The sequence below is a fragment of the Scyliorhinus torazame genome, chromosome 3 (assembly GCF_047496885.1).
Source record: "Scyliorhinus torazame isolate Kashiwa2021f chromosome 3, sScyTor2.1, whole genome shotgun sequence".
NCBI lineage: Eukaryota > Metazoa > Chordata > Chondrichthyes > Carcharhiniformes > Scyliorhinidae > Scyliorhinus > Scyliorhinus torazame.
In genome coordinates, this window is record NC_092709.1 from 380,161,284 (window position 1) to 380,184,818 (window position 23,535).

The window sequence follows — 23,535 nt, forward strand, 5'->3', positions numbered from 1 at the left end:
GGGCACATCCCTCTGGTACTGCGCCATCTCCCTCTGTGACTGGGCACCTCCCTCTGGGACTGTGGCATTTCCCTGTCGGACAGGCCATCACCCTCTAGGACGGCACCATCTCCCTCTGAGATGGCGCCACCTCCCTCTGGGACTGCGCCATCTCCCTCTGGGACTGGGCATCTCCCTTTGGGACTGTGGCATCTCCCTCTGGGAACAGGGCAGCTCCCTCTGGGACTGGGCATCTCCCTCTGGGACTGGGCATCTTTCTCTCGGGCTGGGCATCTCCCTCTAGGTCTGCGCCAACTCCCTCTGGGACTGGGCACCTCCCTCTGGGACTGGGGCATCTACCTCTGGGACTGGGATATCCACCTCTGGGACTGGGCACCTCCATCTGGGACTGGGCATCTCTTACTGGGACTGGTTACCTCCCACTGGGAGTGGGGCCTCTCCCTCTGGGACTGCACACCTCCATCTGGGACTGGGCACCTGTCTCTGGGACTGGGGCATCTCCCTCTGGGGCTGCGCTCCTCCTTCTGGGACAGGGCATTTCCCTATGGAACTGGGCACCTCGCGCTGGGACTGGGCATCTCCCTATGGAACTGGCCACCTCCCGCTGGGACTGGGCAGCTCCCGCTTGGACTGCGCCATTGCCCTCTGGGACAGGGCCACCTCACTCTGGGACTGGGTACCTCCCTCTGGGTCTGGGCACCTCCCTCTAGGATTGGGTACCTCCCTCTGGGACAGGGCACCTCCCGCTGGGACTGGGCACCTCCATCTGGAACTGCACCATCTCCCTCTGGGATTGGGCACCTCCCTCTAGGACTGGGTACCTCCCTCTGTGACAGGGCATCTCCCTCAGGGACTGGGCATCTCCCTCTCGGACTGGGCATCTCCCTCTAGGACTGCGCCATCTCCCTCTGCAATGGCGCCACCTCCCTCTGTGACTGCGCCATCTACCTCTGGGACTGGGCAGCTCGCGCTGGGACTGTGCCATCTCCCTCTGGGACAGGGCCACCTCACTTTGGGACTGGGTACCTTACTCTGGGACTGGGCACCTCCCTCTAGGACTGGGTACCTCCCTCTGGGACAGGGCACCTCCCGCTGGGACTGGGCACCTCCATCTGGGACTGCGCCATCTCCCTCTGGGACTGGGCATCTCCCTCTGGGACTGCGCCATCTCCCTCTGGGACTGGGCACCTCCATCTGGGACTGCGCCATATCCCTCTGGGACTGGGCATCTCCCTCTGGGACTGGGCATCTCCCCCTCGGACTGGGCATTTCCCTCTAGGACTGCGCCATCTCCCTCTGCGATGGCGCACCTCCCTCTGGGACTGCGCCGTCTCCCTCTGGGAACGGGGCAGCTCCCTCTGGGACTGGGTATCTCCCTCTGTGACAGGGGCATCTCCCTCTGGGAACAGTGCAGCTTCCTCTAGGACTGGGCACATCCTTCTGGGACTGCGCCCCTCCCTCTGGGACTGGGCACCACCCACTGGGAATGGGACCTTCCTCTGGGACTGGGCACCCCCCTCTCGGACTGGGGCTTCTCCCTCTGGCACTATGCACCTCCTTCTGGGATTGGGCACCTCCGTCTGGGTCTGGGCACATCCCCCTGGGACTGCGCCATCTCCCTCTGGGACTGGCCACCTCCATCTGGGACTGGGCATCTCCCACTGGGACTGGGCATTCCCCTCTGGGACTGCGCCATCTCCCTCTGGGACTGAGAATATCCCTCTGGGACTGGGTCATCTCCCTCTGGGACTGGGCATCTCCCTCTGGGACGGGACATCTCCCTCTGGGACTGGGCACCTCCGTCTGTGCCTGGGCATCTCCCTCTGGGACGGGGCACCTCCTTCTGGGACCGGGCCCCTTCCTGTGGGACTGGGGCATCTCCCTCTGGGATTGAGCAATTCCCTCTGGGACTGGGCACCTCCCTCTGAGACTGCGCATCTTCCTCTGGGACTGGGCATCTCCCACTGGGACTGCGCCATCTCCCTCTGGGACTGGACACCTCCCTCTGGGATTGCGCCATCTCCCTCTGTGACTGGGCATCTCCCTCTGGGACTGGGCATCTCCCTCTAGGGCTGGGCAGCTCCCTCAAGGACTGGGCATCACCCTCTGCGACTGTGGCATCTCCCTCTGGAACAGGGCAGCTCCCTCTGGGACTGAGCATCTCCCTCTGGGAACAGGGCAGCTCCCTCTGGGACTGGGCATCTCCCTCTGGGACTGGGCATCTTCCTCTCGGGCTGGGCATCTCCCTCTAGGTCTGCGCCAACTCCCTCTGGGACTGGGCACCTCCCTCTGGGACTGGGGCATCTACCTCTGGGACTGGGATATCCACCTCTGGGACTGGGCACCTCCATCTGGGACTGGGCATCTCTTACTGGGACTGGTTACCTCCCACTGGGAGTGGGGCCTCTCCCTCTGGGACTGCACACCTCCATCTGGGACTGGGCACCTGTCTCTGGGACTGGGGCATCTCCCTATGGGACTGCGCTCCTCCTTCTGGGACAGGGCATTTCCCTATGGAACTGGGCACCTCGCGCTGGGACTGGGCATCTCCCTATGGAACTGGCCACCTCCCGTTGGGACTGGGCAGCTCCCGCTTGGACTGCGCCATCGCCCTCTGGGACAGGGCCACCTCACTCTGGGACTGGGTACCTCCCTCTGGGTCTGGGCACCTCCCTCTAGGATTGGGTACCTCCCTCTGGGACAGGGCACCTCCCGCTGGGACTGGGCACCTCCATCTGGAACTGCACCATCTCCCTCTGGGGTTGGGCACCTCCCTCTAGGACTGGGTACCTCCCTCTGTGACAGGGCATCTCCCTCAGGGACTGGGCGTCTCCCTCTCGGACTGGGCATCTCCCTCTAGGACTGCGCCATCTCCCTCTGCAATGGCGCCACCTCCCTCTGTGACTGCGCCATCTACCTCTGGGACTGGGCAGCTCGCGCTGGGACTGTGCCATCTCCCTCTGGGACAGGGCCACCTCACTTTGGGACTGGGTACCTTACTCTGGGACTGGGCACCTCCCTCTAGGACTTGGTACCTCCCTCTGGGACAGGGCACCTCCCGCTGGGACTGGGCACCTCCATCTGGGACTGCGCCATCTCCCTCTGGGACTGGGCATCTCCCTCTGGGACTGCGCCATCTCCCTCTGGGACTGGGCACCTCCATCTGGGACTGCGCCATATCCCTCTGGAACTGGGCATCTCCCTCTGGGACTGGGCATCTCCCCCTCGGACTGGGCATTTCCCTCTAGGACTGCGCCATCTCCCTCTGCGATGGCGCACCTCCCTCTGGGACTGCGCCGTCTCCCTCTGGGAACGGGGCAGCTCCCTCTGGGACTGGGTATCTCCCTCTGTGACAGGGGCATCTCCCTCTGGGAACAGTGCAGCTTCCTCTAGGACTGGGCACATCCTTCTGGGACTGCGCCCCTCCCTCTGGGACTGGGCACCACCCACTGGGAATGGGACCTTCCTCTGGGACTGGGCACCCCCCTCTCGGACTGGGGCTTCTCCCTCTGGCACTATGCACCTCCTTCTGGGATTGGGCACCTCCGTCTGGATCTGGGCACATCCCCCTGGGACTGCGCCATCTCCCTCTGGGACTGGCCACCTCCATCTGGGACTGGGCATCTCCCACTGGGACTGGGCATTCCCCTCTGGGACTGCGCCATCTCCCTCTGGGACTGAGAATATCCCTCTGGGACTGGGTCATCTCCCTCTGGGACTGGGCATCTCCCTCTGGGACGGGACATCTCCCTCTGGGACTGGGCACCTCCGTCTGTGCCTGGGCATCTCCCTCTGGGACGGGGCACCTCCTTCTGGGACCGGGCCCCTTCCTCTGGGACTGGGGCATCTCCCTCTGGGATTGAGCAATTCCCTCTGGGACTGGGCACCTCCCTCTGAGACTGCGCATCTTCCTCTGGGACTGGGCATCTCCCACTGGGACTGCGCCATCTCCCTCTGGGACTGGACACTTCCCTCTGGGATTGCGCCATCTCCCTCTGTGACTGGGCATCTCCCTCTGGGACTGGGCATCTCCCTCTAGGGCTGGGCAGCTCCCTCAAGGACTGGGCATCACCCTCTGCGACTGTGGCATCTCCCTCTGGAACAGGGCAGCTCCCTCTGGGACTGAGCATCTCACTCTGGGAATGGGCAGCTCTCTCTGGGACTGCGCCATCTACCTCTGGGACTGGGCATCTCCCTCTCGGACTGGACGTCTCCCTCCAGGACTGCGCCATCTCCCTCTGCGATGGCGCAACCTCCCTCTGGGACTGCGCCATCTCCCTCTGGGAACGGGGCAGCTCACTCTGGGACTGGGGCATCTCCCTCTGGAACAGGGGCATCTACCTCTGGGACTGGGCACCTCCCTCTGGGACTGCGCCATCTCCCTCTGGGACTGGGCACCTCCCTCTGGGACTGAGCAATTCCCTCAAGGACTGGGTCATCTCCCTCTGGGACTGGGCATCTCCCTCTGCGACTGGGCATCTCCCTCTGGGACTGGGCATCTCCCTCTGGGTCTGGGCACCTCTGTCTGTGACTGGGCATCTCCCTCTGAGACTGGACATTTTCTGGGACTGGGTCACCTCCCTCTATGACTGGGCAGCTCCTTCTGGGACTGGGCACCTCCCTCTGGGACTGGGGCTTCTCCCTCTGGGACTGGGCATCTCTCTATGGGACTGGGCATCTCCCTCTGGACTGTGCACTTCCCTCTGGGACTGCGCCATCTCCCTCTGTGACTGGGCACCTCCCTCTGGGAATGTGGCAATTCCCTGTCGGACAGGCCATCTCCCTCTAGGACGGCACCATCTTCCTTTGCGATGGCGCCACCTCCCTCTGGGACTGCGCCATCTCCCTCTGGGACTGGGCATCTCCCTTTGGGACTGTGGCATCTCCCTCTGGGAACAGGGCAGCTCCCTCTGGGACTGGGCATCTCCCTCTGGGACTGAGCATCTCCCTCTGGGACTGGGCAGCTCCCTCTGGGACTGCGCCATCTCCCTCTGGGACTGGGCATCTTCCTCTCGGGCTGGGAATCTCCCTCTAGGTCTGCGCCAACTCCCTCTGGGACTGGGCACCTCCCTCTGGGACTGGGGCATCTACCTCTGGGACTGGGACATCCACCTCTGGGACTGGGCACCTCCATCTGGGACTGGGCATCTCTTACTGGGACTGGTCACCTTCCACTGGGAGTGGGGCCTCTCCCTCTGGGACTGCACACATCCATCTGGGACTGGGCACCTGTCTCTGGGACTGGGGCATCTCCCTCTGGGACTGAGCTCCTCCCTCTGGGACAGCGCCATTTCCCTCTGGTACTGGGCACCTCCCTCTGCGAAGGCGCCATCTCCCTCTGGGACTGCGCCATCTCCCTCTGGGACTGGGCACCTCCCTCTGGGACTGGGCACCTCCCTCTGGGACTGGGCACCTCCTTCTGGGACTGCGCGCCTTTTTCTATGGCTGGGCACCTCCCTCTGGGACGGGGCACCTCCCTCTGGGACTTCGCCATCTCCCTTTGGGACTGCGCCATCTCCCTCTGGGACTGGGCATCACCCTCTCGGACTGCGCCATCTCCCTCTGGGACTGGGCACCTCCCTCTGGTACTGGGCATCTCCCTATACGACTGCGCCATTTCCCTCTGAGATGGGGCACTTCCCTCTGGGACTGGGCACCTCCCTCTGGGACTGGGCATCTCCATCTGGGACTGGGCACCTCCTTCTGGGACTGGGCACCTCATTCTGGGACAGGGCACCTCCCTCTGGGACTGGGCACCTCCTTCTGGGAGTGGGCACCTCCCTCTGGGACTGTGCACCTCCCTCTGGGACTGCGCCATCTCCCTCTGGGACTGGGCACGTCCCTATGGGACTGGGCACCACCTTCTGGGACTGGGCACCTCCCTCTGGGACTGCGCACCTCCCACTGGGACTGGGCACCTCCCTCTGGGACTGGGCACCTCCCTCTGTGACTGGGGCTTCTCCCTATTGGACTGGGCCACCTCCCTCTGGGACTTTGCACCTCCGTCTGGGACGGAGTACCCCCCTCTGGGACTGCGCCACATCCCTCTGGGACTGGGCGTCTCCATCTGGGACTGGGCATCTTCCTCTGGGACTGGGCATCTCCCTCTGGGACTGGGCACATCCGTTTGGGACTGCGCATCTCCCTCTGGGACTGGGCATCTCCCTCTGGGACTGTGCCATCTCCCTCTGGGACTGAGCATATCCCTCTGGGACTGGGTCATCTCCCTCTGGGACTGGGCATCTCCCTCTGGGACTGGGCATCTCCCTCTGTGACTGGGCACCTTCGTCTGTGCCTGGGCATCTCCCTCTGGAACTGGGCACCTCCTTCTGGGACCGGGACCCTCCCTCTGGGACTGCGCATCTCCCTCTGGGACTGGGCATCTCCCACTGGGACTGCGCCATCTCCCTCTGGGACTGGGCACCTCCCTCTGGGACTGCGCCATCTCCCTCTGTGACTGGGCATCTCCCTCTGGGACTGGGCATCTCCCTCTCGGACTGGGCAGCTCCCTCAAGGAATGGAATCTCCCTATTCGACTGTGGCATCTCCCTCTGGAACAGGGCAGCTCCCTCTGGGACTGGGCATCTCCACCTGGGACTGAGCATTTCCCTCTGGGACTGGGTAGCTCTCTCTGGGACTGCGCCATCTCCCTCTGGGACTGGGCATCTCCCTCTCGGACTGGGCGTCTCCCTCTAGGACTCCGCCATCTCCCTCTGCGATGGCGCCACCTCACACTGGGACTGCACCATCTCCCTCTGGGAACGGGGCAGCTCACTCTGGGACTGGGGCATCTCCCTCTGGGACAGTGGCATCTACCTCTGGGATTGGGAAACTCCCTCTGGGACTGTGCATCTCTCACTGGGACTGGGCACCTCCCTATGGGAGTGGGCACCTCCCTCTGGGACTGGGGCATCTACCTCTGGGACTGGGACATCCACCTCTGGGAGTGGGCACCTCCATCTGGGACTGGGCATCTCTTACTGGGACTGGGCACCTCCCACTGGTAGTGGGGCCTCTCCCTCTGGGACTGCACACCTCCATCTGGGACTGGGCACCTCTCTCTGGGACTGGGGCATCTCCCTCTGGGACTGCGCTCCTCCCTCTGGGACTGCGCCATATCCCACTGGGACTGGGCACCTCCCTCTGCGACGGCGCCATCTCCCTCTGGGACTTCGCCATCTCCCTCTGGGACTGGGCACCTCCCTCTGGGACTGCGCACATCCCTCTGGGACTGGGCACCTCCTTCTGGGACTGCGCACCTTTTTCTATGGCTGGGCACCTCCCTCTGGGACGGGGCACCTCACTCTGGGACTTCGCCATCTCCCTTTGGGACTGCGCCATCTCCCTCTGGGACTGGGCATCACCCTGTGGGACTGCGACATCTCCCTCTGGGACTGGGCACCTCCCTCTGGTACTGGGCATCTCCCTATACGACTGCGCCATTTCCCTCTCGGATGGGGCACTTTCCTCTGGGACTGGGCACCTCCCTCTGGGACTGGGCATCTCCATCTGGGACTGGGCACCTCCTTCTGGGACTGGGCACCTCATTCTGGGACAGGGCACCTCCCTCTGGACTGGGCACCTCCTTCTGGGACTGGGCACCTCCCTCTGGGACTGCGCACCTCCATCTGGGACTGGGCACCTCCCTCTGTGACTGGGGTTTCTCCCAATTGGACTGGGCCACCTCCCTCTGGGACTTTGCACCTCCGTCTGGGACTGGGTACCACCCTCTGGGACTGCGCCACCTCCCTCTGGGACTGGGCATCTCCATCTGGGACTGGGCATCTCCCTCTGGGACTGGGCATCTCCCTCTGGGACTGGGCACATCCGTCTGGGACTGCGCATCTCCCTCTGGGACTGGGCATCTCCCTCTGGGACTGCGCCATCTCCCTCTGGGACTGAGCATATCCCTCTGGGACTGGGCATCTCCCTCTGGGACTGGGCATCTCCCTCTGTGAATAGGCACCTCCGTCTGTGCCTGGGCATCTCCCTCTGGGACTGGGCACCTCCTTCTGGGACCGGGCCCCTCCCTCTGGGACTGGGGCATCTCCCTCTGGGACTGAGCAATTCCCTCTTGGACTGGGCACCTCCCTCTGGGACTGCGCATCTCCCTCTGGGACTGGGCATCTCCCACTGGGACTGCGCCATCTCCCTCTGGGACTGGGCACCTCCCTCTGGGACTGCGCCATCTCCCTCTGTGACTGGGCATCTCCCTCTGGGACTGGGCATCTCCCTCTCGGACTGGGCAGCTCCCTCAAGGACTGGGAATCTCCCTATGCGACTGTGGCATCTCCCTCTGGAACAGGGCACCTCACACTGGGACTGCGCCATCTCCCTCTGGCAACGGGGCAGCTCACTCTGGGACTGGGGCATCTCCCTCTGGGACAGGGGCATCTACCTCTGGGACTGGGCACCTCCCTCTGGGACTTGGCATCTCTCACTGGGACTGGGCACCTCCCTATGGGACTGGGCACCTCCCTGTGGGTCTGGGGCTTCTCCCTCTGGGACTGGGCACCTCCCTCTGGGACTGCGTACCTCCCTCTGGGACTGGGGCTTCTCATTCTGGCACTAGGCACCTCCCATTGGGACTGCGCCATCTCCCTCTGGGACTGCACACATCCCTTTGGGACTGGGCACCTCCCGCTGTGACTTCGGAAGCTCCCTCTCGGACTGGGCATCTCCCTCTGGGACTGAACATCTCCCTCTGGGACTGGGCAGCTCTCACTGGGACTGGGCACCTCCCTATGGGACTGGGCGCCTCCCTCGGGGACTGGGGCATCTCCCTCTGGGACAGGGGCATCTACCTCTGGGACTGGGCACCTCCCTCTGGGACTGCGCCATCTCCCTCTGGGACTGGGCATCTCCCTCTGGGGCTGTGGCATCTCCCTCTGGGAACAGGGCAGCTCCCTCTGGGACTGGGCATCTCCCTCTGGGACTGAGCATCTCCCTCTGGGACTGGGCAGCTCCCTGTGGAATTGCGCCATCTCCCTCTGGGACTGGGCATCTCCCTCACGGGCTGGGCATCTCTCTCTAGGACTGCGCCATCTCCCTCTGAGACTGGGCACCTCCCTCTAGGACTGGGGCATCTACCTCTGGGACTGGGGCATCCACCCCTGGGACTGGGCACCTACATCTGGGACTGGGCATCTCTTACTGGGACTGGGCACCTCCCTCTGGGAGTGGGGCTTCTCCCTCTGGGACTGCACACCTCCATCTGGGACTGGGCACCTTTCTCTGGGACTGGGGCATCTCCCTCTGGAACTGCGCACCTCCCTCTGGGACTGCGCCATCTCCCTCTGGGACTGGGCACCTCCCTCAGCGACGGCGCCATCTCCCTCTGGGACTGCGCCATCTCCCTCTGGGACTGGGCATCTCCCACTGGGACTGCGCCATCTCCCTCTGGGACTGGGCACCTCCCTCTGGGACTGCGCCATCTCCCTCTGTGACTGGGCATCTCCCTCTGGGACTGGGCATCTCTCTCTCGGACTGGGCAGCTCCCTCAAGGACTGGGAATCTCCCTATGCGACTGTGGCATCTCCCTCTGGAACAGGGCACCTCACACTGGGACTGCGCCATCTCCCTCTGGGAACGGGGCAGCTCACTCTGGGACTGGGGCATATCCCTCTGGGACAGGGGCATCTACCTCTGGGACTGGGCACCTCCCTCTGGGACTTGGCATCTCTCACTGGGACTGGGCACCTCCCTATGGGACTGGGCACCTCCCTGTGGGTCTGGGGCTTCTCCCTCTGGGACTGGGCACCTCCCTCTGGGACTGCGTACCTCCCTCTGGGACTGGGGCTTCTCATTCTGGCACTAGGCAGCTCCCATTGGGACTGCGCCATCTCCCTCTGGGACTGCACACATCCCTTTGGGACTGGGCACCTCCCGCTGTGACTTCGGCAGCTCCCTCTCGGACTGGGCATCTCCCTCTGGGACTGAACATCTCCCTCTGGGACTGGGCAGCTCTCACTGGGACTGGGCACCTCCCTATGGGACTGGGCACCTCCCTCTGGGACTGGGGCATCTCCCTCTGGGACAGGGGCATCTACCTCTGGGACTTGGCACCTCCCTCTGGGACTGCGCCATCTCCCTCTGGGACTGGGCATCTCACTCTGGGACTGTGGCATCTCCCTCTGGGAACAGGGCAGCTCCCTCTGGGACTGGGCATCTCCCACTGGGACTGAGCATCTCCCTCTGGGACTGGGCAGCTCCATGTGGAATTGCGCCATCTCCCTCTGGGACTGGGCATCTCCCTCACGGGCTGGGCCTCTCTCTCTAGGACTGCGCCATCTCCCTCTGAGACTGGGCACCTCCCTCTGGGAGTGGGGCATCTACCTCTGGGTCTGGGGCATCCACCCCTGGGACTGGGCACCTCCATCTGGGACTGGGCATCTCTTACTGGGACTGGGCATCTCCCTCTGGGAGTGGGGCTTCTCCCTCTGGGACTGCACACCTCCATCTGGGATGGGCACCTTTCTCTGGGAATGGGGCATCTCCCTCTGGAACTGCGCACCTCCCTCTGGGACTGCGCCATCTCCCTCTGGGACTGGGCAACTCCCCCAGCGACGGCGCCATCTCCCTCTGGGACTGCGCCATCTCCCTCTGGGACTGGGCACCTCCCTCTGGTACTGGGCACCTCCCTCTGGGACTGGGCACCTCCTTCGGGGACTGCGCACCTTTTTCTGGGACTGGGCACCTCCCTCTGGGACGGGGCACCTCCCACTGGGACTTCGCCATCTCCCTCTGGGACTGCGCACCTCCCTCTGGGCCTGGGCTCCTCCTTCTGGGACTGCGCATCTCCCTGTGGGACTGGGCACCACCTTCTGGGACTGGGCACCTCCATCTGGGACTGCGCACCTCCCTCTGTGACTGGGCACCTCCGTCTGGGACTGGGTATCTCCATCTGGGACTGGGTACCACCCTCTGGGACTGCGCCACCTCCCTCTGGGACTGGGCATCTCCATCTGGGACTGGGCAGCTCCCTCAGGTACTGAGCATCTCCCTCTTGGACTGGGCACCTCCGTCTGGGACTGGGCATCGCCCTCTGGGACTGGGCATCTCCCTCTGGGACTGTACCATCTCCCTCTGGGACTGATCAACTCCCTCTGGGACTGCGCCACCTCCCTCTGTGACTTGGCGTCTCGCTCTGGGACTGTGGCACCTCCCTCTCGGACTGGGCATCTCCCTCTAGGACGGCGCCATCTCCCTCTGCGATGGAGCCACCTCCCTCTGAAACTGCGCCATCTTCCTCTGGGACTGGGCATCTCCCTCTGGGACGGTGGCATCTCCCTCTGGGAACAGAGCAGCTCCCTCTGGGACTGGGCATCTCCCTCTGGGACTGGGCAGCTCCCTCTGGGACTGCGCCATCTCCCTCTGGGACTGGGCATTTCCCGCTCGGGCTAGGCATCTCCCTCTAGGACTGCGCCATCTCCCTCTGGGACTGGGCACCTCCCTCTGGGACTGGGGCATCAACCCTGGTACTGGGACCTCCACCTCTGGGTCTGGGCACCTCCATCTGGGACTTGGCATCTCTTACTGGGTCTGGGCACCTCCTGTGGGACTGGGCACCTCCCTCTGGGTGTGGGGCTTCTCCCTATGGGACTGCACACCTCCATCTGGGACTGGGCACCTCTCTCTGGGACAGGGGCATCTCCCTCTGGGACTGCGCACCTCCCTCTGGGACTGGGTCACCTCACTCTGGGACTGGGCACACCGTTCTGAGACTGGGCACCTCCCTCTGGGTCTGCGCACAACCCTCTGGGACTAGGCACCTCCCTGTTGGACTGCGCCATCTCCCTCTGGGACAGCGCGCCTCCATGTGGGAATGGGCACCTCCCTCTGCGACTGGGCACCTCCTTCTGGGACTGGGCACCTCCCTCTGGGACTGGGCACCTCCCTCTGGGACTGGGTACCTCCTTCTGGGACTGGGCACCTTCCTCTGGGACTGCGTACCTCCCTCTGGGACTGCGCACCTCCTTCTGGGACTGGGCCCCTTCCTCTGGGACTGGGGCATCTCCCTCTGGGACTGGGCATCTCTCTCTGGGACTGGGCACCTCCGTCTGGGACTGGGCACCTCCCTCTGGGACTGGGCGTCTCCCTCTGGGACTGCGCCATATCCCACTGGCACTGGGCACCTCCCTCTGGGACTGGGCACCTCCCTCTGGGACTGGGCACCTCCCTCTGGGACTGGCACCTCCCTCTGGGACTGGCCACCTCCCTCAGGGAATGGGCACCTCCCTCTGGGACTGGGCATCTCCCTCTAGGACTGCGCCATCTCCCTCTGGGACTGGGCACCTCCCTCTGGGACTGGGCACCTCCCTCTGGGACTGGCACCTCCCTCTGGGACTGGCCACCTCCCTCAGGGAATGGGCACCTCCCTCTGGGACTGGGCATCTCCCTCTAGGACTGCGCCATCTCCCTCTGGGACTGGGCACCTCTCTCTGGGACTGGGCACCTACCTCTGGGACTGCGCTATCTCCCTCTGGGACTGGGCACCTCCCTCTGCCACTGGGCACCTCCCACTGGGACTGGGCACCTCCTTCTGGGACTGGGCACCTTTTTCTGGGACTGGGCACCTCCCTCTGGGACGGGGCACGTCCCTCTGGGACTTCGCCATCTCCCTCTGGGACTGCGCCATCTCCCTCTGGGACTGGGCATCACCCTGTGTGACTGTGCCATATCCCTCTGGGACTGGGCACTTCCATCTGGTACTGGGCATCTCCCTCTACGACTGCGCCATTTCCCTCTGGGATGGGGCACCTCCCTCTGGGACTGGGCACCTCCCTCTGGGACTGGAGCTTCTCCCTCTAGGACGGCGCCATCTCCCTCTGCGTTGCCGCCACCTCCCTCTGAGAATGCGCCATCTCCGTCTGGGACTGTGGCATCTCCCATCGAGAACAGGGCAGCTCCCTCTGGGACTGGGCATCTCCCTCTGTGACTTGGCGTCTAACTCTGGGACTGTGGCACCTCCCTCTCGTACAGGGCATCTCCCTCTAGGACGGCGCCATCTCCCACTTCGATGGCGCCACCTCCCTCTGAGACTGCGCCATCTCCCTCTGGGACAGGGCAACTCCCTCTGGACTGTGGCATCTCCCTCTGGGAACAGAGCAGCTCCCTCTGGGACTGGGCATCTCCCGCTGGGACTGAGCATCTCCCTCTGGGACTGGGCAGCTCCCTCTGGGACTGCGCCATCTCCCTCTGGGGCTGGGCATCTCCCTCTCGGGCTGGGCATCTCCGTCTAGGACTGCGCCATCTCCCTCTGGGACTGGGCACCTCCCTCTGGGACTGGGGCATCTACCTCTGGGACTGGGACTTCCACCTCTGGGACTGGGCACCTCCATATGGGACTGGGCATCTCTTACTGGGACTGGGCACCTCCTGTGGGACTGGGCACCTCCCTCTGGGAGTGGGGCTTCTCCCTCTGGGACTGCACACCTCCATCTGGGACTGGGAACCTCTCTCTGGGACTGGAGCATCTCACTCTGGGACTGCGCACCTCCCTCTGGGACTGTGTCACCTCCCTCTGGGACTGGGCACACCGTTCTGAGACTGGGCACCTCCCTCTGGGAATGCGCACAACCCTCTGAAACTAGGCACCTCCATGTTGGACTGCGCCATCTCCCTCTGGGACAGCGCACCTCCCTCTCGGACTGGGCACCTCCCTCTGGGACTGGGCATCTCCATCTGGGACTGGGCACCTCCTTCTGGGACTGGGCACCTCATTCTGGGACAGGGCACCTCCCTCTGGGACAGGGCACCTCCTTCTGGGACTGGGCACCACCCTCTGGGACTGTGCACCTCCCTCTGGGACTGGGCTCCTGCTTCTTGGACTGCGCACGTCCCTATGGGACTGGGCACCACCTTCTGGGACTGGGCACCTCCCTCTGGGACTGCGCACCTCCGTCTGGGACTGGCCACCTCCCTCTGGGACTGGGCACCTCCCTCTGTGACTGGGGCTTCTCCCTATTGGACTGGGCCACCTCCCTCTGGGACTTTGCACCTCCGTCTGGGACTGAGTACCCCCCTCTGGGACTGCGCCACCTCCCTCTGGGACTGGGCGTCTCCATCTGGGACTGGGCATCTCCCTCTGGGACTGGGCATCTCCCTCTGGGACTGGGCACATCCGTTTGGGACTGCGCATCTCCCTCTGGGACTGGGCATCTACCTCTGGGACTGCGCCATCTCCCTCTGGGACTGAGCATATCCCTCTGGGACTGGGTCATCTCCCTCTGGGACTGGGCATCTCCCTCTGGGACTGGGCATCTCCCTCTGTGACTGGGCACCTCCGTCTGTGCCTGGGCATCTCCCTCTGGGACTGGGCACCTCCTTCTGGGAGCGGGCCCCTCCCTCTGGGACTGGGGCATCTCCCTCTGGGACTGAGCAATTCCCTCTGGAACTGGGCACCTCCCTCTGGGACTGCGCATCTCCCTCTGGGACTGGGCATCTCCCACTGGGACTGCGCTATCTCCCTCTGGGACTGGGCACCTCCCTCTGGGACTGCGCCATCTCCCTCTGTGACTGGGCATCTACCTCTGTGACTGGGCATCTCCCTCTCGGACTGGGCAGCTCCCTCAAGGAATGGAATCTCCCTATGCGACTGTGGCATCTCCCTCTGGAACAGGGCAGCTCCCTCTGGGAGTGGGCATCTCCACCTGGGACTGAGCATCTCCCTCTGGGACTGGGTAGCTCTCTCTGGGACTGCGCCATCTCCCTCTGGGACTGGGCATCTCCCTCTCGGACTGGGCGTCTCCCTCTAGGACTCCGCCATCTCCCTCTGCGATGGCGCCACCTCACACTGGGACTGCGACATCTCCCTCTGGGAACTGGGCAGCTCACTCTGGGACTGGGGCATCTCCCTCTGGACCAGGGGCATCTACCTCTGGGACTGAGAAACTCCCTCTGGTACTGGGCATCTCTCACTGGGACTGGGCACCTCCCTATGGGAGAGGGCACCTCCCTCTGGGACTGGGGCATCTACCTCTGGGACTGGGACATCCACCTCTGGGACTGGGCACCTCCATCTGGGACTGGGCATCTCTTACTGGGACTGGGCACCTCCCACTGGTAGTGGGGCATCTCCCTCTGGGACTACACACCTCCATCTGGGACTGGGCACCTCTCTCTGGGACTGGGGCATCTCCCTCTGGGACTGCGTTCCTCCCTCTGGTACTGCGCCATTTCCCTCTGGGACTGGGCACCTCCCTCTGCGACGGCGCCATCTCCCTCTGGGACTTCGCCATCTCCCTCTGGGACTGCGCCATCTCCCTCTGGGACTGGGCATCACCCTGTGTGACTGTGCCATATCCCTCTGGGACTGGGCACTTCCATCTGGTACTGGGCATCTCCCTCTACGACTGCGCCATTTCCCGCTGGGATGGGGCACCTCCCTCTGGGACTGGGCACCTCCCTCTGGGACTGGAGCTTCTCCCTCTAGGACGGCGCCATCTCCCTCTGCGTTGCCGCCACCTCCCTCTGAGAATACGCCATCTCCGTCTGGGACTGTGGCATCTCCCATCGAGAACAGGGCAGCTCCCTCTGGGACTGGGCATCTCCCTCTGTGACTTGGCGTCTAACTCTGGGACTGTGGCACCTCCCTCTCGTACAGGGCATCTCCCTCTAGGACGGCGCCATCTCCCACTTCGATGGCGCCACCTCCCTGTGAGACTGCGCCATCTCCCTCTGGGACAGGGCAACTCCCTCTGGACTGTGGCATCTCCCTCTGGGAACAGAGCAGCTCCCTCTGGGACTGGGCATCTCCCGCTGGGACTGAGCATCTCCCTCTGGGACTGGGCAGCTCCCTCTGGGACTGCGCCATCTCCCTCTGGGGCTGGGCATCTCCCTCTCGGGCTGGGCATCTCCGTCTAGGACTGCGCCATCTCCCTCTGGGACTGGGCACCTCCCTCTGGGACTGGGGCATCTACCTCTGGGACTGGGACTTCCACCTCTGGGACTGGGCACCTCCATATGGGACTGGGCATCTCTTACTGGGACTGGGCACCTCCTGTGGGACTGGGCACCCCCCTCTGGGAGTGGGGCTTCTCCCTCTGGGACTGCACACCTCCATCTGGGACTGGGAACCTCTCTCTGGGACTGGAGCATCTCACTCTAGGACTGCGCACCTCCCTCTGGGACTGTGTCACCTCCCTCTGGGACTGGGCACACCGTTCTGAGACTGGGCACCTCCCTCTGGGAATGCGCACAACCCTCTGAAACTAGGCACCTCCATGTTGGACTGCGCCATCTCCCTCTGGGACAGCGCACCTCCCTCTCGGACTGGGCACCTCCCTCTGGGACTGGGCATCTCCATCTGGGACTGGGCACCTCCTTCTGGGACTGGGCACCTCATTCTGGGACAGGGCACCTCCCTCTGGGACAGGGCACCTCCTTCTGGGACTGGGCACCACCCTCTGGGACTGTGCACCTCCCTCTGGGACTGGGCTCCTACTTCTTGGACTGCACACGTCCCTATGGGACTGGGCACCACCTTCTGGGACTGGGCACCTCCCTCTGGGACTGCGCACCTCCCTCTGGGACTGGCCACCTCCCTCTGGGACTGGGGCTTCTCCCTATTGGACTGGGCCACCTCCCTCTGGGACTTTGCACCTCCGTCTGGGACTGAGTACCCCCCTCTGGGACTGCGCCACCTCCCTCTGGGACTGGGCGTCTCCATCTGGGACTGGGCATCTCCCTCTGGGACTGGGCATCTCCCTCTGGGACTGGGCACATCCGTTTGGGACTGCGCATCTCCCTCTGGGACTGGGCATCTACCTCTGGGACTGCGCCATCTCCCTCAGGGACTGAGCATATCCCTCTGGGACTGGGTCATCTCCCTCTGGGACTGGGCATCTCCCTCTGGGACTGGGCATCTCCCTCTGTGACTGGGCACCTCCGTCTGTGCCTGGGCATCTCCCTCTGGGACTGGGCACCTCCTTCTGGGAGCGGGCCCCTCCCTCTGGGACTGGGGCATCTCCTTCTGGGACTGAGCAATTCCCTCTGGAACTGGGCACCTCCCTCTGGGACTGCGCATCTCCCTCTGGGACTGGGCATCTCCCACTGGGACTGCGCTATCTCCCTCTGGGACTGGGCACCTCCCTCTGGGACTGCGCCATCTCCCTCTGTGACTGGGCATCTACCTCTGTGACTGGGCATCTCCCTCTCGGACTGGGCAGCTCCCTCAAGGAATGGAATCTCCCTATGCGACTGTGGCATCTCCCTCTGGAACAGGGCAGCTCCCTCTAGGAGTGGGCATCTCCACCTGGGACTGAGCATCTCCCTCTGGGACTGGGTAGCTCTCTCTGGGACTGCGCCATCTCCCTCTGGGACTGGGCATCTCCCTCTCGGACTGGGCGTCTCCCTCTAGGACTCCGCCATCTCCCTCTGCGATGGCGCCACCTCACACTGGGACTGCGACATCTCCCTCTGGGAACTGGGCAGCTCACTCTGGGACTGGGGCATCTCCCTCTGGCCCAGGGGCATCTACCTCTGGAACTGAGAAACTCCCTCTGGGACTGGGCATCTCTCACTGGGACTGGGCACCTCCCTATGGGAGTGGGCACCTCCCTCTGGGACTGGGGCATCTACCTCTGGGACTGGGACATCCACCTCTGGGACTGGGCACCTCCATCTGGGACTGGGCATCTCTTACTGGGACTGGGCACCTCCCACTGGTAGTGGGGCATCTCCCTCTGGGACTACACACCTCCATCTGGGACTGGGCACCTCTCTCTGGGACTGGGGCATCTCCCTCTGGGACTGCGTTCCTCCCTCTGGTACTGCGCCATTTCCCTCTGGGACTGGGCACCTCCCTCTGCGACGGCGCCATCTCCCTCTGGGACTTCGCCATCTCCCTCTGGGACTGGGCACCTCCCTCTGGGACTGGGCACCTCCCTCTGGGACTGGGCACCTCCTTCTGGGACTGCGCACCTTTTTCTATGGCTGGGCACCTCCCTCTGGGACGGGGCACCTCCCTCTGGGACTTCGCCATCTCCCTTTGGGACTGCGCCATCTCCCTCTGGGACTGGGCATCACCCTTTGGGACTGCGCTATCTCCCTCTGGGACTGGGCGCCTCCCTCTTGTACTGGGCATCTCCCTATACGACTGCGCCATTTCCCTCTGGGATGGGGCACATTCCTCTGGGACTGGGCAACTCCCTCTGGGACTGGGCATCTCCATCTGGGACTGGGCACCTCCTTCTGGGACTGAGCACCTCATTCTGGGACAGGGCACCTCCCTCTGGGACTGCACACCTCCATCTGGGACTGGGCACCTCTCTCTGGGACAGGGGCATCTCCCTCTGGGACTGCGCACCTCCCTCTGGGACTGGGTCACCTCACTCTGGGACTGGGCACACCGTTCTGAGACTGGGCACCTCCCTCTGGGTCTGCGCACAACCCTCTGGGACTAGGCACCTCCCTGTTGGACTGCGCCATCTCCCTCTGGGACAGCGCGCCTCCCTGTGGGACTGGGCACCTCCCTCTGGGACTGGGCACCTCCTTCTGGGACTGGGCACCTCCCTCTGGGACTGGGCACCTCCCTCTGGGACTGGGTACCTCCTTCTGGGACTGGGCACCTTCCTCTGGGACTGCGTACCTCCCTCTGGGACTGCGCACCTCCTTCTGGGACTGGGCCCCTTCCTCTGGGACTGGGGCATCTCCCTCTGGGACTGGGCATCTCTCTCTGGGACTGGGCACCTCTGTCTGGGACTGGGCACCTCCCTCTGGGACTGGGCGTCTCCCTCTGGGACTGCGCCATATCCCACTGGCACTGGGCACCTCCCTCTGGGACTGGGCACCTCCCTCTGGGACTGGGCACCTCCCTCTGGGACTGGCACCTCCCTCTGGGACTGGCCACCTCCCTCAGGGAATGGGCACCTCCCTCTGGGACTGTGCATCTCCCTCTAGGACTGCGCCATCTCCCTCTGGGACTGGGCACCTCTCTCCGGGACTGGGCACCTACCTCTGGGACTGCGCTATCTCCCTCTGGGACTGGGCACCTCCCTCTGCCACTGGGCACCTCCCACTGGGACTGGGCACCTCCTTCTGGGACTGCGCACCTTTTTCTGGGACTGGGCACCTCCCTCTGGGACGGGGCACGTCCCTCTGGGACTTCGCCATCTCCCTCTGGAACTGGGCATCACCCTGTGTGACTGTGCCATATCCCTCTGGGACTGGGCACTTCCATCTGGTACTGGGCATCTCCCTCTACGACTGCGCCATTTCCCTCTGGGATGGGGCACCTCCCTCTGGGACTGGGCACCTCCCTCTGGGACTGGAGCTTCTCCCTCTAGGACGGCGCCATCTCCCTCTGCGTTGCCGCCACCTCCCTCTGAGAATGCGCCATCTCCGTCTGGGACTGTGGCATCTCCCATCGAGAACAGGGCAGCTCCCTCTGGGACTGGGCATCTCCCTCTGTGACTTGGCGTCTAACTCTGGGACTGCGCACCTCCCTCTGGGACTGGCCACCTCCCTCTGGGACTGGGCACCTCCCTCTGTGACTGGGGCTTCTCCCTATTGGACTGGGCCACCTCCCTCTGGGACTTTGCACCTCCGTCTGGGACTGAGTACCCCCCTCTGGGACTGCGCCACCTCCCTCTGGGACTGGGCGTCTCCATCTGGGACTGGGCATCTCCCTCTGGGACTGGGCATCTCCCTCTGGGACTGGGCACATCCGTTTGGGACTGCGCATCTCCCTCTGGGACTGGGCATCTACCTCTGGGACTGCGCCATCTCCCTCTGGGACTGAGCATATCCCTCTGGGACTGGGTCATCTCCCTCTGGGACTGGGCATCTCCCTCTGGGACTGGGCATCTCCCTCTGTGACTGGGCACCTCCGTCTGTGCCTGGGCATCTCCCTCTGGGACTGGGCACCTCCTTCTGGGAGCGGGCCCCTCCCTCTGGGACTGGGGCATCTCCCTCTGGGACTGAGCAATTCCCTCTGGAACTGGGCACCTCCCTCTGGGACTGCGCATCTCCCTCTGGGACTGGGCATCTCCCACTGGGACTGCGCTATCTCCCTCTGGGACTGGGCACCTCCCTCTGGGACTGCGCCATCTCCCTCTGTGACTGGGCATCTACCTCTGTGACTGGGCATCTCCCTCTCGGACTGGGCAGCTCCCTCAAGGAATGGAATCTCCCTATGCGACTGTGGCATCTCTCTCTGGAACAGGGCAGCTCCCTCTGGGAGTGGGCATCTCCACCTGGGACTGAGCATCTCCCTCTGGGACTGGGTAGCTCTCTCTGGGACTGCGCCATCTCCCTCTGGGACTGGGCATCTCCCTCTCGGACTGGGCGTCTCCCTCTAGGACTCCGCCATCTCCCTCTGCGATGGCGCCACCTCACACTGGGACTGCGACATCTCCCTCTGGGAACTGGGCAGCTCACTCTGGGACTGGGGCATCTCCCTCTGGACCAGGGGCATCTACCTCTGGGACTGAGAAACTCCCTCTGGGACTGGGCATCTCTCACTGGGACTGGGCACCTCCCTATGGGAGTGGGCACCTCCCTCTGGGACTGGGGCATCTACCTCTGGGACTGGGACATCCACCTCTGGGACTGGGCACCTCCATCTGGGACTGGGCATCTCTTACTGGGACTGGGCACCTCCCACTGGTAGTGGGGCATCTCCCTCTGGGACTACACACCTCCATCTGGGACTGGGCCCCTCTCTCTGGGACTGGGGCATCTCCCTCTGGGACTGCGTTCCTCCCTCTGGTACTGCGCCATTTCCCTCTGGGACTGGGCACCTCCCTCTGCGACGGCGCCATCTCCCTTGGGACTTCGCCATCTCCCTCTGGGACTGCGCCATCTCCCTCTGGGACTGGGCATCACCCTGTGTGACTGTGCCATATCCCTCTGGGACTGGGCACTTCCATCTGGTACTGGGCATCTCCCTCTACGACTGCGCCATTTCCCGCTGGGATGGGGCACCTCCCTCTGGGACTGGGCACCTCCCTCTGGGACTGGAGCTTCTCCCTCTAGGACGGCGCCATCTCCCTCTGCTTAGCCGCCACCTCCCTCTGAGAATGCGCCATCTCCGTCTGGGACTGTGGCATCTCCCATCGAGAACAGGGCAGCTCCCTCTGGGACTGGGCATCTCCCTCTGTGACTTGGCGTCTAACTCTGGGACTGTGGCACCTCCCTCTCGTACAGGGCATCTCCCTCTAGGACGGCGCCATCTCCCACTTCGATGGCGCCACCTCCCTCTGAGACTGCGCCATCTCCCTCTGGGACAGGGCAACTCCCTCTGGACTGTGGCATCTCCCTCTGGGAACAGAGCAGCTCCCTCTGGGACTGGGCATCTCCCGCTGGGACTGAGCATCTCCCTCTGGGACTGGGCAGCTCCCTCTGGGACTGCGCCATCTCCCTCTGGGGCTGGGCATCTCCCTCTCGGGCTGGGCATCTCCGTCTAGGACTGCGCCATCTCCCTCTGGGACTGGGCACCTCCCTCTGGGACTGGGGCATCTACCTCTGGGACTGGGACTTCCACCTCTGGGACTGGGCACCTCCATATGGGACTGGGCATCTCTTACTGGGACTGGGCACCTCCTGTGGGACTGGGCACCTCCCTCTGGGAGTGGGGCTTCTCCCTCTGGGACTGCACACCTCCATCTGGGACTGGGAACCTCTCTCTGGGACTGGAGCATCTCACTCTAGGACTGCGCACCTCCCTCTGGGACTGTGTCACCTCCCTCTGGGACTGGGCACACCGTTCTGAGACTGGGCACCTCCCTCTGGGAATGCGCACAACCCTCTGAAACTAGGCACCTCCATGTTGGACTGCGCCATCTCCCTCTGGGACAGCGCACCTCCCTCTCGGACTGGGCACCTCCCTCTGGGACTGGGCATCTCCATCTGGGACTGGGCACCTCCTTCTGGGACTGGGCACCTCATTCTGGGACAGGGCACCTCCCTCTGGGACAGGGCACCTCCTTCTGGGACTGGGCACCACCCTCTGGGACTGTGCACCTCCCTCTGGGACTGGGCTCCTACTTCTTGGACTGCGCACGTCCCTATGGGACTGGGCACCACCTTCTGGGACTGGGCACCTCCCTCTGGGACTGCGCACCTCCCTCTGGGACTGGCCACCTCCCTCTGGGACTGGGCACCTCCCTCTGTGACTGGGGCTTCTCCCTATTGGACTGGGCCACCTCCCTCTGGGACTTTGCACCTCCGTCTGGGACTGAGTACCCCCCTCTGGGACTGCGCCACCTCCCTCTGGGACTGGGCGTCTCCATCTGGGACTGGGCATCTCCCTCTGGGACTGGGCATCTCCCTCTGGGACTGGGCACATCCGTTTGGGACTGCGCATCTCCCTCTGGGACTGGGCATCTACCTCTGGGACTGCGCCATCTCCCTCAGGGACTGAGCATATCCCTCTGGGACTGGGTCATCTCCCTCTGGGACTGGGCATCTCCCTCTGGGACTGGGCATCTCCCTCTGTGACTGGGCACCTCCGTCTGTGCCTGGGCATCTCCCTCTGGGACTGGGCACCTCCTTCTGGGAGCGGGCCCCTCCCTCTGGGACTGGGGCATCTCCCTCTGGGACTGGGCATCTCCCTCTCGGACTAGGCGTCTCCCTCTAGGACTCCGCCATCTCCCTCTGCGATGGCGCCACCTCACACTGGGACTGCGACATCTCCCTCTGGGAACTGGGCAGCTCACTCTGGGACTGGGGCATCTCCCTCTGGACCAGGGGCATCTACCTCTGGAACTGAGAAACTCCCTCTGGGACTGGGCATCTCTCACTGGGACTGGGCACCTCCCTATGGGAGTGGGCACCTCCCTCTGGGACTGGGGCATCTACCTCTGGGACTGGGACATCCACCTCTGGGACTGGGCACCTCCATCTGGGACTGGGCATCTCTTACTGGGACTGGGCACCTCCCACTGGTAGTGGGGCATCTCCCTCTGGGACTACACACCTCCATCTGGGACTGGGCACCTCTCTCTGGGACTGGGGCATCTCCCTCTGGGACTGCGTTCCTCCCTCTGGTACTGCGCCATTTCCCTCTGGGACTGGGCACCTCCCTCTGCGACGGCGCCATCTCCCTCTGGGACTTCGCCATCTCCCTCTGGGACTGGGCACCTCCCTCTGGGACTGGGCACCTCCCTCTGGGACTGGGCACCTCCTTCTGGGACTGCGCACCTTTTTCTATGGCTGGGCACCTCCCTCTGGGACGGGGCACCTCCCTCTGGGACTTCGCCATCTCCCTTTGGGACTGCGCCATCTCCCTCTGGGACTGGGCATCACCCTTTGGGACTGCGCTATCTCCCTCTGGGACTGGGCGCCTCCCTCTTGTACTGGGCATCTCCCTATACGACTGCGCCATTTCCCTCTGGGATGGGGCACATTCCTCTGGGACTGGGCAACTCCCTCTGGGACTGGGCATCTCCATCTGGGACTGGGCACCTCCTTCTGGGACTGAGCACCTCATTCTGGGACAGGGCACCTCCCTCTGGGACTGCACACCTCCATCTGGGACTGGGCACCTCTCTCTGGGACAGGGGCATCTCCCTCTGGGACTGCGCACCTCCCTCT